Consider the following 13,240-nt stretch of genomic DNA (forward strand, 5'->3'; position numbering starts at 1 on the left):
CATGTAGTAGAGTTCAATAGGAGTCTGTTATTTTATGTTTTGCTCTGACTGACTGCATAAATTGCAGATATATTATCCTAGCTCAAAAATTCTCAAAATTGGACTAATTGGCTTCCTTCAAAGGACAGGACGGAAGATAACTTGATTGGGTGCATATATTTGTAAATATGAGTCTTCGCACATCACTGGTATTGATGGATATTAAGCAGACAGTTTACTAATACTTAAATGGACCATCAAAATCAAGTGTTGCCCATATTATTATGATTATTATTATTTTTTTTTTTTTTACAGTGCACCCGCAAAGCCCTGCTCACTGACATTGGCAGGTTGCGTTCTGGGAATCCATCTGGTGGCACCATAGACAGGAGGAAACCTGCTAATTAGCTTTCTCTGTAAAGGGGCTGGGTCGAAGCAAATTCCCAGCTGTCATTAAACATACTCTGAAGGGGGGAAGAAAAACACTAGGGATCTATTGCTCTAATTTCTCTTTTTAGAAGAAGGAAGAGGGATTGTGTTATGCTATGAGCACTTGTTACACAGAACCTCTGTGAAAATGCATTGCAAAGTAAAATGCTTTAACACTGGGATGTGTGTACTGTAATGAATTGCTTTTCTGTAGCTTTGTGCAGCTTTTGAAAAAGTAAAATCCCTTGGTATCCCTTTTGGCATACCTTCTTACCCACTAACCACTTCACCCCCTGGAAATGCTCCACTTTGGTGATTAAAGATTGCACTATTAGGATTCTCAATCTCCCTTTTCTTGAACAGTTGTGTTTGCATGCATGGCCTATGGAAGCTTCTCATTCAATTATTGAATTACTGTTTTAACTAGGAAACTATAGAAGCCATTCAGATCCAAATGAAATTAATATTTGCATTTTGGTTCCCCAGTCATTCTAACTCTGATCACTTGGCTGCATCCAACCAATCAATGTTTCATGATTCGCACAAGGCAGAATTGATTGTGTTTTTGAGTAAACTGAGCAACAGGCACAAATAGGCTTTATTATTTTAATAGACACGTTTAACCTTAAATAATATGTTTGGATTGATCTATTTTCAGTTTCCAAAATTTACAAAATACATATTAGTGAAGTCAAAGGCCCAGTGAATTTTACTTTATTTCAGTTGTGGGATAATTTTAACCATTTGCTAAAACTATATTTTTCTTCCCTTGATGTATGACACTAAGAATTTTTGACAATTTAGCAGATTTAAAAAAAGAAAAAGAAAAACTGAAATCACATAGTCCTAATTTTTCAGACGTTGTTTTCTCCAGTATTTAGTACCCTTTTGACACCTAAATTTGAGAATCCTCTACCATTCCTCTACCAGATCCTCTTCAATTCCTTCAATTCTGTCAGTTGGTCAACATGTCAACAATTATGTGTTTTTCTTTTAATATGGGGTACTGTGTTTCTGTGTGTACATTGAGGAAAAACTTAATAATAAACTTCAATAATTCTCAATTTTCCTTTAATAAGAAACTAAATTATCTCATTGACTTCATTACTGCCTTAGTGTTCAACCCTCTCTAGTGAAGACACCTAGTGAGGATTTTGCTCTGGAATTTAAGGGGTTAAATTGGTTTGATGAAAAATACACACTCAGAATGGAATGTATTTTTAACATTCTGTGATTGAATTTACGAATGTAAAAAGTTAAAAACAGTAGATTACTGGCAAGCACAGCTGCTAGTATTTTTTTCCGTAAAATCAAGAAAAATAATGGCAAAATACTGTAAAACTTTATTTGTGTCACCATTGTGCAAGATAGTAGTATTTGTGTTCAAGTCCAAGATGAACTTAGAATATATGAGGTTATGCTGCATCATTTATTTAAAGGTAACTCTGTAGTTACTAAGGCAGTGAAAATCTGTCGCTAATTGCAGTCACACGTTAATGCATGACTTTGTTTTTTGTGAACTAAGTTATAACAGTACTTAATACCAATATGCTCACAATATTAATGTTATGAAACTTTAAAATTAATATCCATTAAAACTTTTGCATTTTCTACTGAAAAATTCAGCAACCACAGCTGCTGGTATTTTTCCATAAAATTAACAGATTTTAACAATGTAAGTGCTATATAGCACCAAAAAGGTACTAAATAGAACCATTTAAACATATATTTAAATGTAAGGCCTGGAATGTGATGACTCCCAGTCTGTTGGGAACCACAATGCTCATGATGCAAGCAAACTCTGCCTCTCCCAACACAACAGAGAAACACTTATCAGTAGTGGTCCAAGCAGACAGTGGGAAAGGTTGTTCATCAGTGATCTTTATATTTAATCTTTACTGAGAGAAGAACTATATACTTCATTGACATTGATTACTATATATGTATACATATATATTCACAGTGCTCAGCATAATTGAGTACACCCCAATTTGAAAATGAATATTTTAATCCATTTCTCAGTGAATATAGGCAGCGTATTTTGGTGCATTTAAACAAAACAGATTTATTTATATATATATATATATATATATATATATATATATATATATATATATATATATATATATATATATATATATATATATGTATAGTAAAATCACATTTTAGTCACTAAACATATTCAAAAATAATACAATTAGATTCAAGCAAAATATTGAAAAAATTTGACAACCTACAAAATTTTAACAAGATCTTTGGCTTTTTTTTTTTTTGCTTCTCTTGAGACTTCATCTTTTTTTAAAAGTTTGTATTTAATATTTTTCTATAACATATGCATTTGGGTGTGCCACTTTTGGTGCTAATTTGCACGTTTTTGTGTGAGCACAGGGGTATGTATCAATAATGAGCCTGGGTTGGTTTTCACATGCTGGGATTTTTTAGTAAATGACTGACAAACCCAATGGCCATTCGCTGGATGTCAAGGCTGCAATGTGATTGGTTAACTTATGAAAGGCACAAGCTTTCTCCAAGGGTATTAGAGAGCCTCACGTATCTCCCATAATAATAGTAGAACATCTCTGAACAGTACAGAATCTGAATTAGGCTATCTCTGTGGTAAAGCTTATTGACCCAATACACATCAACTAGTCCCAGCGATACTGCTGTTTTACTATTTGATTATATTTTCTCATTGATCTTATGAAAATGCATTTCAGATAATTCAACAGCAAAGCTCTCTATAGATGTCCTGGAATGCAGTGTTACGCACATCCCTTCCTGCATGCAGCATGTGTGTGCGCTTTTGGTTTCCTAGTAACCCGCGCCTGTGCTCGGCGTTCCCGAACACTCAAGCGTGTCCGCGCAGCGCGCACTCGTGAAGCTCGTGTGGGGAGCTCACGAACACACAGGACCAGAGCACCAGGATCTTACACGCAGGAAAAAACACGATAATGTGACTGGAGTGTAAAGGATGAGAGACGTGTTCGCTGGAAAATGTCATCGTAATTGCGCGAAGAATCGCTGGAGGAAATATTAAAACAACTGCTAAGGATTACATTAACGCACACGAATTTAGGCTTTTTTTCTTTTTCTTTTTTTCTTTTTTTTTCTTGAGGGAACCAGGATACCAGGAATGGGGAATTTTCTATTTCTAGAGAGCAGGTGAGTTTTTTTTTTTTTTTGTATTTGTATATTTTTAGAGGATAATGGTTGTTTGATAAGATACGTTATTATTCACCATACGAACAACCCCTAATTACATCTATTATCACAATATGACTTATGTCAGGATGACCTTTCACTAACCAGTTTAGTGAACTTCAGTGTTCCTTGTTTGTGCTGTGGAGATGTGCTGTATATCAGAAATAGCGAAGCAGGCAGGTTGAAGTGAACTATGGCTACAGTCTGCCATACCAGTTAAAGTAACAGGAGATGATGCTCTCATGCACTTGTTACACCCCATCTGCACTGCAAACGAGCGACGCGACAAAGCTAGAACGCCCATAATAAAACCGTGTAAATGCAGTCTTGTACTGTTATTTTATTGCGTCCCACCGCTCGCATAAAAAAAATCTTTGATTGGTCAACTACCGACGTCAGGATTCCGTCTGCAACCCCGAAAGACGCAGGAAGTCTGCACGGTTTGGTTTATTTTAGTTTTATTGCATAGCTTCGCTAACAGATGGTGTATCAGTCCGAGCATCTTCCATGTTGCGTTCATTGCTATTGGGCTCCGTTATGACCAGATTATTGCGTTTTTACTGGGCTAAAGATGTCTTCACACTTTAAGATTGTTGTAAATGAATTGTCCATTATTTTAATATCATACTATGATTGTATCAAACTATGATTAATTATAATGTTGAAAATTCCTGTTTTAATTTATTATTATAAGTAGCTTACGAATATGCACACACACATACAACATATGTTTGGGTAGTTAATTAACTTTTTTTACACCTTTTGTGCTCTGATATTTATTTATTTTATACTCTGTGATTGTGCTATTTGTATAAGTGGAAGTGTATATTTAGTTGATTATACTAGTTTTCTTAAACGTTTACAAATTTCAAGCTCAAATTGTAGTGTTAACGATTTGCAAGATGATAGAGTGAATTGCAAAGCAGGGAGAGAGAGGGAGAGAGAGATGTGCCTCTGAGTTGTCATGGTGATTTGGTGAATAAGCAATGCCTCTAAAGGCATAGTATTAAAATGGATTGCTGTTACCATTCACTATCAGTGAAAAGCATATTTCAGCTCTCACTTCAAAAAGGGTGAGAGTTGAATTAGGGTTAGGTTTGTGGCTTTGTGACAGTGAGAGAATACACGACAACCTATAGTAAGTGACTGTGATTGGCCAAATGCAGCATGGAAGTGGATGGCATCACCAATGAAAGCCTAATTCTGTTGCTCCGCCATTCAGGCTACTTTGTGTTTTTACGCAGAGAACCAGTTTATGTGCTCTGGCATTTAGTGTCTTGAAGGATTATGCACGGTCTTGCTTTTGAATTTGTTCTTTATTTGCATCTTGACCACGTACACTGTATGTTTGAAGTAACAGTTGATTTAAATCCATTCTGAATAACACATCCAGGTTTTGTATTGTTCTTATGTCTTTTCAATTTCAACTTTTAAGTTAAAGAAACAAGTTTAATAGTTGAATTAATAAAAACGTTCCAATTAATATATTGTAATGAATAAATAAATCATTTAAAACAAAACTAAACATGTTTTATAAAAAAAAATGCTTTAGATTTTTTTAAGCCTGCTGGCAAATGGGTAAGTGGCTCAGTGGTTTGCATTCTCGCCTCACAACAAGAAGGTTGCTGGTTTGAGTCCCAACTGGGCCAGTTGGCGTTTTTGTGTGGAATGTGCATGTTCTCCCTGTGTTTGTGTGGGTTTCCTCTGGCTGCTCCGCTTTCCCCCACAGTCCGAAGATGTGTTATAGATGAATTGGGTAAACAAAATTGGGCATCATGTATGTATGTATGTATGTGTGTGTGTGTGTGTGTGTGTGTGTGTGTGTGTGAATACTAGTGTATGGGTGTTTCCCAGAACTGGGTTGCAGCTGGAAGGGCATCCGCTGCGTAAAACATATGCTGGAATAGTTGGTGGTTCATTCCGCTGTGGTGACCTCTGATAAGTCAAAGACTAAGCCAAAGAAAAATGAATGAATGAATGAATGAAGCATAATATCAAGTCCTGTTTAATGGCTTTAAGGTTAAGACAAATTACAATATAACAACATCTATTTAAAAAAAAGTCATTAATATTATTCGATAGATCAGTAGTTTGGTTTGGCTTCTTAATGAAGTTATACTGTTTTCAAAATATTTACAGAAAGATAAATGCTGCTTTACTGCTGTTTGTCAGGATTTGTTAAGTAAGACATGTGTCTGGATTAACATAAACCTTGATAATGGAAAAACAACTAATTAACTCATTTTATTTTAAGATAGGGCTACTGGTAGGTTTTAAACATCAATATTGTCATTCCTTTGTGTAATAGGTGTTGTTAATGGTTTGGATTGGGATTAGTGTCATAGTTGTTTAACTACCAGAATGCAGAATGCATTTAAAGATGAATGAAAATGCATTTGTAAAATCAGCTACCTTTTCCAGTGTTTGATGAACAAGGACCTATTATGGTAAATATGTCTTGAAATTGAGCAAAGTTGCTAGCAATTTGGTTTGTTTTTGTTTATTGTTACCACAATTTAAAATATAATTAATTATGGGAATATTGCCATGCATGAAAACAGAACTATAAAATCAGAAAACAATATCTCTATAGCACAACGCTGTCATAGTTTTTCATGATATCTGTTTTTGTTCACATTCAGTTCTTAACCAGTTTCTGCATTTATTATTAGTTATTAATTAATTAATTCATTTGTTATTTTACCTAGTCTTCTGACAAACATGAAACACAGAAGCAGGTGTCTACTGAGTAATTTCCACTGACCGATGGCAATAGTCCAGTTGAGATGAAGGGCAAAAAAGTAGACTTCGTGAATGGGTTACCTGGTTTGATATAACAGTAAAATACTAATGACAGCATTATGTTATAAAGATTTTCTTGTTTTCTGCAGTGGTATAGATTGCTTATGTTACAGTTCGTATCACAGTTATGGTCCCTTTTTACAGTTTGGTGTATGATATGTACAGTTCGATGTATGATATGATATAAAAAAAAAGGTAAACTGTCAAAAAAATAGAAACCTGAAAAACTATAAGCAAAAGCACAAACGAATACAATGTAGCAAAGATATTACTTAAATAAACAGTGGTTTTCAGGTTTTCATGTATCTAACAATAGTTTTTAGGTACAAAAATGGAATAATATAATCAAATATAACACTGCTGTAAATAAACATCACTGTATAAATTAAATACAGGTTAAACATTATTGAGCTATATAGCTATTCTCTCTGACTGGACATTGTGCATGGACATACATTCTAAAATGTAAAGAGCCAGCTCAGAGAGCAAAAAAGGAATGGAAAAATGCAATATATATATTTAAATTGAAATGCAAAACTGAAAAAAAAAGAATACAATTCATATATGTGTGTGTCATAAAAATGTCATAAAAAACATCACATTATAAAAATAAAGCTCACTATTCCAAATAAAACTTCCCATTAATTATCACAATGCATTTGATGCCATGTATTTACTTTAAAAAAGAAATGCAAAATGTAATAATATGAAAAATATTTTATTGATCATAATTTACTGATATGTTATAAAATATTGATACTTAATGTTCTGAGCAATTCTGCCTCTGTTCTTTCGACCGTGGATGAAGGAAATGATGGTGGAGACATGAAGACATCCATTACATAGCCTTAATTTGTTAATTGCAAAGATTTGTTTCATAGCTGTTACTTAATTCAGTTTTAATTTCCAGCAAACAAATAAATGTACAGTAATAACGGAGTGTGTTCATAAAGTTACATACAAACACACTTCCTACTCCTATGCCTCATTTGGTTATGCATACGTCTATATGCTTATAATAAAATAAATTAAATAAATTTATAAAAATAAATACAAATTGTCATGAATAAACTGTACACAACAGAGCCGGCTTCAAAAGACCCCGACACCCTCCCCCCAATAATACACTTTAAATAATAAAAATATTTTGCGCCATTGACTTTAGAGCAGCTTTTTTTCATCTTTTTAAAATTTTTTTTTTTTTTTTTATCAATGGTGCTATTTATTTTTTATATACTTATTTATTTATTGTCAAATTAGCAACACATCATCAATGAACCTCAACACACCTCTTTTTCATGTGTCCACAAAATGGTGCAAATGCAGTTTTACACAGTTTTTACGTCACCTTTATCCTTTTAAACCCCACAGCAACATCCTCATTTTTAATTGGACACTTCCATGTGTCCATACTACTAAGTGGTTAAGAAAAGGAGCAGAGCTGAAGTAAATTAATTAATTAAATGACTAACTAAATGATAATTGAGCATTAGTGATGAACAAATAAAGAAATACTGAAGGGAAATAACAAAAACAAAAACAGGACATACAAAATACTACAACTTCAGTCACAGCTTTGTATTGTAATAACCTGAAGTACAACAAATGATTAAATCAGTAAAAATATTAGCAGATGATTAACCAACTCTACAAAAATCATCACAAGTTACACTTATTACTAAAATGTTTATTTTTGTATAACATCTACTAAAGTTCTATTTGAGTTAAAGGTTAACAATTAAGTCACCATCATGGAGAATCCGCGTGACGTATGTAAAGTTTCTGGGTCCAAGCCGCTCATTTGAATGGAGAAAATATTTGTTTATGGCCACTTTTTAGTCCTATCGCACGAGCTTGCGTTTCCAGTCTGACACATTCGCATGCGAAAGTACAGTGCGACGGCAGCTTAACCCTCTTAAGTGAACTAAATTAGTGAACTAGTGTACATAATAATGAATAAGAGCACAAAGTGCTATTTCAAACACAGACTTCAAATGTCGACTCTGAGCCTTGTTAATTCATAGTTTACTGCTGTTGGTTACCTTCTCGAAAACAAGCATATTACCCATAATGCGGTTTTAACAGAATATCACTATTTTAGTGAAAAAACGGTATTTTACTGTAGAATCTGACCACTTTTTAACAGCTTTTTTTTTTACAGTGTAGGGTGGGCATTAACGGTGCAAATTCTGATTTTTGAAAGATCATATTTTCATGCACACTTCATAAGTGAATATATGTGAACATTGTGGAATCCGCAGGGTCATAAAACCATTTGGAGACAGTAAAATATGACTTTTGTGACTCTATGAATTCCAAAACAATCACAATTATATTCTACGTTAAAAACATGGATGGAGAAAAACATGGTTCACTGGTTTTCAGTGAATTTTCATTGGTCATCTTGTGTGTGTGAATTTTAAAATTAATTATAACTTGGCCCACATGGAATCTGTGCATGCAGAATTCTGCAGATTTCTGCAGAATTCCACAGATTTTTAGCCCATCATTAATTTTATTTATTTACTTAAGTAAATGTGTGTAAATCTATATTTATTCAGTTTTTAAATTAATTACAGTAATATTACTGACTAAAATAAAAATGTTCATCTGATTTATGTACAATGCAGTTTGTAAAGTCATATTTTCTGTCTTTTAGTAGAGATATTATATGAAAGACTTGCTTTGTTTACCAAATAATGTGAATTTAATTGGATTTGCAATTTAAACAATAAATAAAAGTTCAAAAGATAATATTTTTTATTTCACATATTAAGGTTTTAGTTATGATACTCCCAAAATAATTCCACAGAAATCCGCAGATTTTTACCAAAATTCTCTGCAGAAATAGCAAAAAACATCCGCAGATTCCATCTGGCCCCTAATTATAACCATGCATTGTGCACTGTAAGCTATATAACCTCTGATGACTATATCATGCATGACACATCATATTGTGCTCCCCCTTCATTGAGTTTGTCTTTCTGATTGCTCAATTTTAGATAGATCAAGTGTTCTGTAACTTTTAGAGATGTTTACAAAGGATTGCATATGCTTAACTGCCAATATAAAGGTTTAGGGTTTTAATTTAATGATCTAGGCGCAAAGTCTGATGCACAGGGCACAAAAGCATTAAGGGCATGTCTAAATACACTTTTGCTATTTTAAGGATGGAAAAATACACTCTGCAACACGACGTATGGTCTAACAGGGTTAAGCTTATGGGTGTGCTTTGAGAATAAATCAATCAAAGTCTCATCTCCCATTCCCTTTAGGAGTCAGTTGTGTCGTGCCATGACACATTTGCTATTTACATGGTGAAATTTGTAAGTGGAAAAACTGAACGCTTCAGTAGTGAGAAAAGAGTTAAACAGACCATCTGTAGTGCAAGGATAAAGAATGAGCCTGCTCCAAACAGCCTTTCCTTTTACTGTCACTTTCTCTCTTTTGTGGCTAAGTATTCTCAGTATTGGGTTGTGGATGGAAGAACATCCACTGCGTTAAACATACTGCTGTACATCCTAAATCATTTTCATTCTCTCATCTTCAGGGCTTCACATTTTCGTGGTTGTAGCTCCTGTCATCTGAAGGCAGAAATCATTGACTGAGTGATTGACAGCTGATATTAACCAATCATTCCCGTTCAGTTGTAGAGCAGTCAGCCAATAAGAAGAGCACAAAGGCGGGGCAAGCATTGCGGGCTTTTTTACTTCAAGTTCACATAACAGGTTTTTAGGTGCAAAGATACATTCTGCATAAATGTCTCATAAATCTGCGCACGTGGTGGGGATTTTGCAGTGAAAACTGTAAAATTGTATGCACTACAGTGAACTTCAACCAAACTCTCGTCTCTTCACATTAGACATCGTACAATGCAAAATTGGTCAACATCGCCCAACCCTAATGTGTAAGCGAGGCGCTGGACTTTAGACCAACTTTCAGCCAATTATTTTCGCAGTCTATTTTAGCTCCTTAAAATAGCAATGCACTAACAATGTGCCTTAACACACCTCTTTTCTAGATCAAAATACATGAGTCCACAAAGTAATGCAAATGGATTTGCATTAAACCAATGTGGCGGAAAACGGGAAAATTAAGGTTGCATTTGTCTAAAAATAGCAACACTTCATGGAAACACATCTTGCGCCTTATTGCGCACGGTGTGTGATGAGGACCTTAATGTTGAATGCTATGTTTTACACATACTGTATCTTTTAAAATGTCTATGTGTGTCCTCTAAAAACACAATATCAGTCAGACAGGTCACTACAGTTGTACTTCAGTTAAAAGGATTAAGGTAAAAGGAAAGAAAATGTCAACAATTTGGCAAAGTACAGTCATTTAAACATTTTTGAATAAACTAGGAGCAACTATTGTGTGGACATAGTTTTGTTTAGAGGCTAAAAATTATTTTGCAAAGATAAGCCTATAAATCCACTCTATATCATTCTCTTGGCAAATAAGCCACTTAAAAGCAACAGGGATGGAATCTAAATGTTCTTTGCCAGCATTTCACTGACCTTGTCTCAAAAGATCTCTTATACTGCCATAAAGCATACTAAAGCACTGTGCTTCCCAAAAGGACAAGGACACATTTTTTTCTGGACTCCTTATTTCTGTTCTATTTACAAAGGGTTGAAAAAATGACCTTGAACAAGCTTTTTTTTTTTTTTTTTTTCAATGTTACACATGTGAGGGCTTTGCTTTTGTTCATGCTCCTGAAATGGCAGACGGTTTCAAGGTGCATCTACAGTACAGGGGACTAGGTAACTACAGTTTAAAATACACTCATAAATTAGTTTCTACAATATTTTGTTTGTACTGTAAATATACATTTAGGCTAATGTTGCATATTTGCTAAATATTGACAAAAATGAAATAAATGTAACATTTGTTTATTCTTTTTGCATGGATTTCCTCCGGGTGCTCCGGTTTCCCCCACTGTCTGAAGACATGTGGTCTTATGAAAATGGAATGAACTAAATTGTTTATTGTGTGTGTGTGTGTGTGTGTGTGTGTGTGTGTGTGTGTGTGTGTGTGTGTGTGTGTGTGTGTGTCTAAATGTGAGAGTGTATGGGTGTTTACCACTATTGGGTTGTGGCTGGAAGGGCATCCGCTGCATATAATATATTGTTAGTGGTTAATTACGCTGTGGCGACCTCTGAAACATAGACTAAGCTGAAGGAAAATAATTGAATGAATGAATGAATGAATGAATAAATGTTTATTCTTTCTTATTGAGCATTAAATTATTTAATCAGTAGCCTGCTGGCAATTTAGTTTTTTTTTTAATATGTCATAGTGTGCATTGACTTAAGTGTTACACTTTACAATAACAGTACATGAATAATTATGTATTAATATGTACACTAAACATTAGTTTATTATGAATTAATGATGAGTTAAGGTATGCACTAATAATGAATTACCTTTAACTACAACATAATTCACATGAGTTCATGTGTGAATAACGGCTACCTTAATTACTTGTTAGTATATGTTGTTAATTAATGTTTTAATTAACATATAGGTATAAGCTAAATGTAACCAACATGAACTCATGAGCTGTTAATGTATAGTTATGTCATGACTTTACTTGGAGGGGCACATCACTATTAACTCATTCATAACTACTTATGAACTCCTGTTCCCCTTCGGATGGGGAACTCCAATGCTATGTGGAAAAACCTTCCACAATATGGGGTTTTCGTTAGAAACCAATCATCTGAAAGAGTATAAAATCGAGCCAATGTAATGCCAAATGAATTGGCAGTGTCAGCATGCACAGCTGGAGTCAATGACAGTCAGTCGGCTAGTGCAATGCTCGACATCCTTTTCGCTATCAGAGCCTTTTACTAGCTTCTGAGAGAGTCTTTGAGGGTTCTCCTACCTGTGTCTACAGAGAGAGATCGAGAAGCAGCTTCTCCCGGTCCAGAGCACGTAAACGCAGTGGCAGACGGTTGAGCTGGGTTTTCTCCCTTGACTGGCGTTCTTTGGGTCCAGTCCTCCAAGAGCGGTTTGTATATCGGGAAAAAGTTTTTCTAAAAGAGCAAGATGGTTTTGCAGCGCGTCTTTTTCAAGACGTCTCTCCGACCGTGCGTTTCTGGATGCGGTGGTTTCCTATCCCCGGATGATGGGCACGAGCACTGCGTTTCATGTCTGGGGTTCCAGCATGTTAATTCTGTGCTCGCAGGCAGTGTATGCCGTCTCTTTGATGTCATGTCTGCTGCACAGTTAAGATCGCGGCTCGCTCTTGCAAAAGAGCGACCCACCCCAGTTGTCCCCCGCACTGCGGTTGGCACTCGGGCAGATCTCAGGGTTCAGTGGGAGTAAATCCGGCACCTTCGGGCTGCAGACCTCTCGCTCCTCCACGCCCTCCATCCAAGCTTCAGGTGAGAATAGCGCTCCCTCTTCGGATGGTCGGTCTCTCACTTGACACGGAGGATTAGATGTCATTGTCCATGTCATTGTCTGATGAGGATGCGAACCTGCTCGCTCCCTCCCTCCGGGGTGGAAAGCTTTCCCGGGCTGCTTCGACCGTGGGCCTGGTGATGATTTATCCCCCAGCCCCGCGACCGGACCCACTAGATGGGTGTAATGTAGAGGATTCAAAGCCTTCCGTCCCCTTCTTCCCGGACGTGCACAGTAAGCTCACGCAGTTTTGAGGGCACTTTTTTCTGCCCGATCTACGTGCGCTTCCATCCTCACCATCCTTGGAGGGTGGGCTGTCAATGTCTGATGAGGATTCCAACCCGCTCCTCCCTCTGGGTTGATGAGCGCGTGTCGAATCTAGAAGCAGACTTTGTGGCCGTGCTTCCCCAGGCTGCTT

At 35.7% G+C, this 13,240-nt stretch overlaps 1 protein-coding gene across 3 annotated transcripts in view; it reads left to right on the forward strand.

The window, feature by feature from the left end:
• The first annotated feature begins 3,283 nt into the window (after positions 1-3,283).
• Positions 3,284-13,240, forward strand: part of nlgn3a (neuroligin 3a) — a 310,046-nt gene continuing 300,089 nt past the window's right edge. For all 3 annotated transcript variants that reach the window (XM_005157199.5, XM_021481038.2, XM_005157201.5), the window contains exon 1: positions 3,284-3,570. The gene's annotated coding sequence lies outside the window, so the exon portion shown is untranslated. The remainder of the gene's footprint in view (positions 3,571-13,240) is intronic.

The sequence above is a fragment of the Danio rerio genome, chromosome 14 (assembly GCF_049306965.1).
Source record: "Danio rerio strain Tuebingen ecotype United States chromosome 14, GRCz12tu, whole genome shotgun sequence".
Lineage (NCBI taxonomy): Eukaryota > Metazoa > Chordata > Actinopteri > Cypriniformes > Danionidae > Danio > Danio rerio.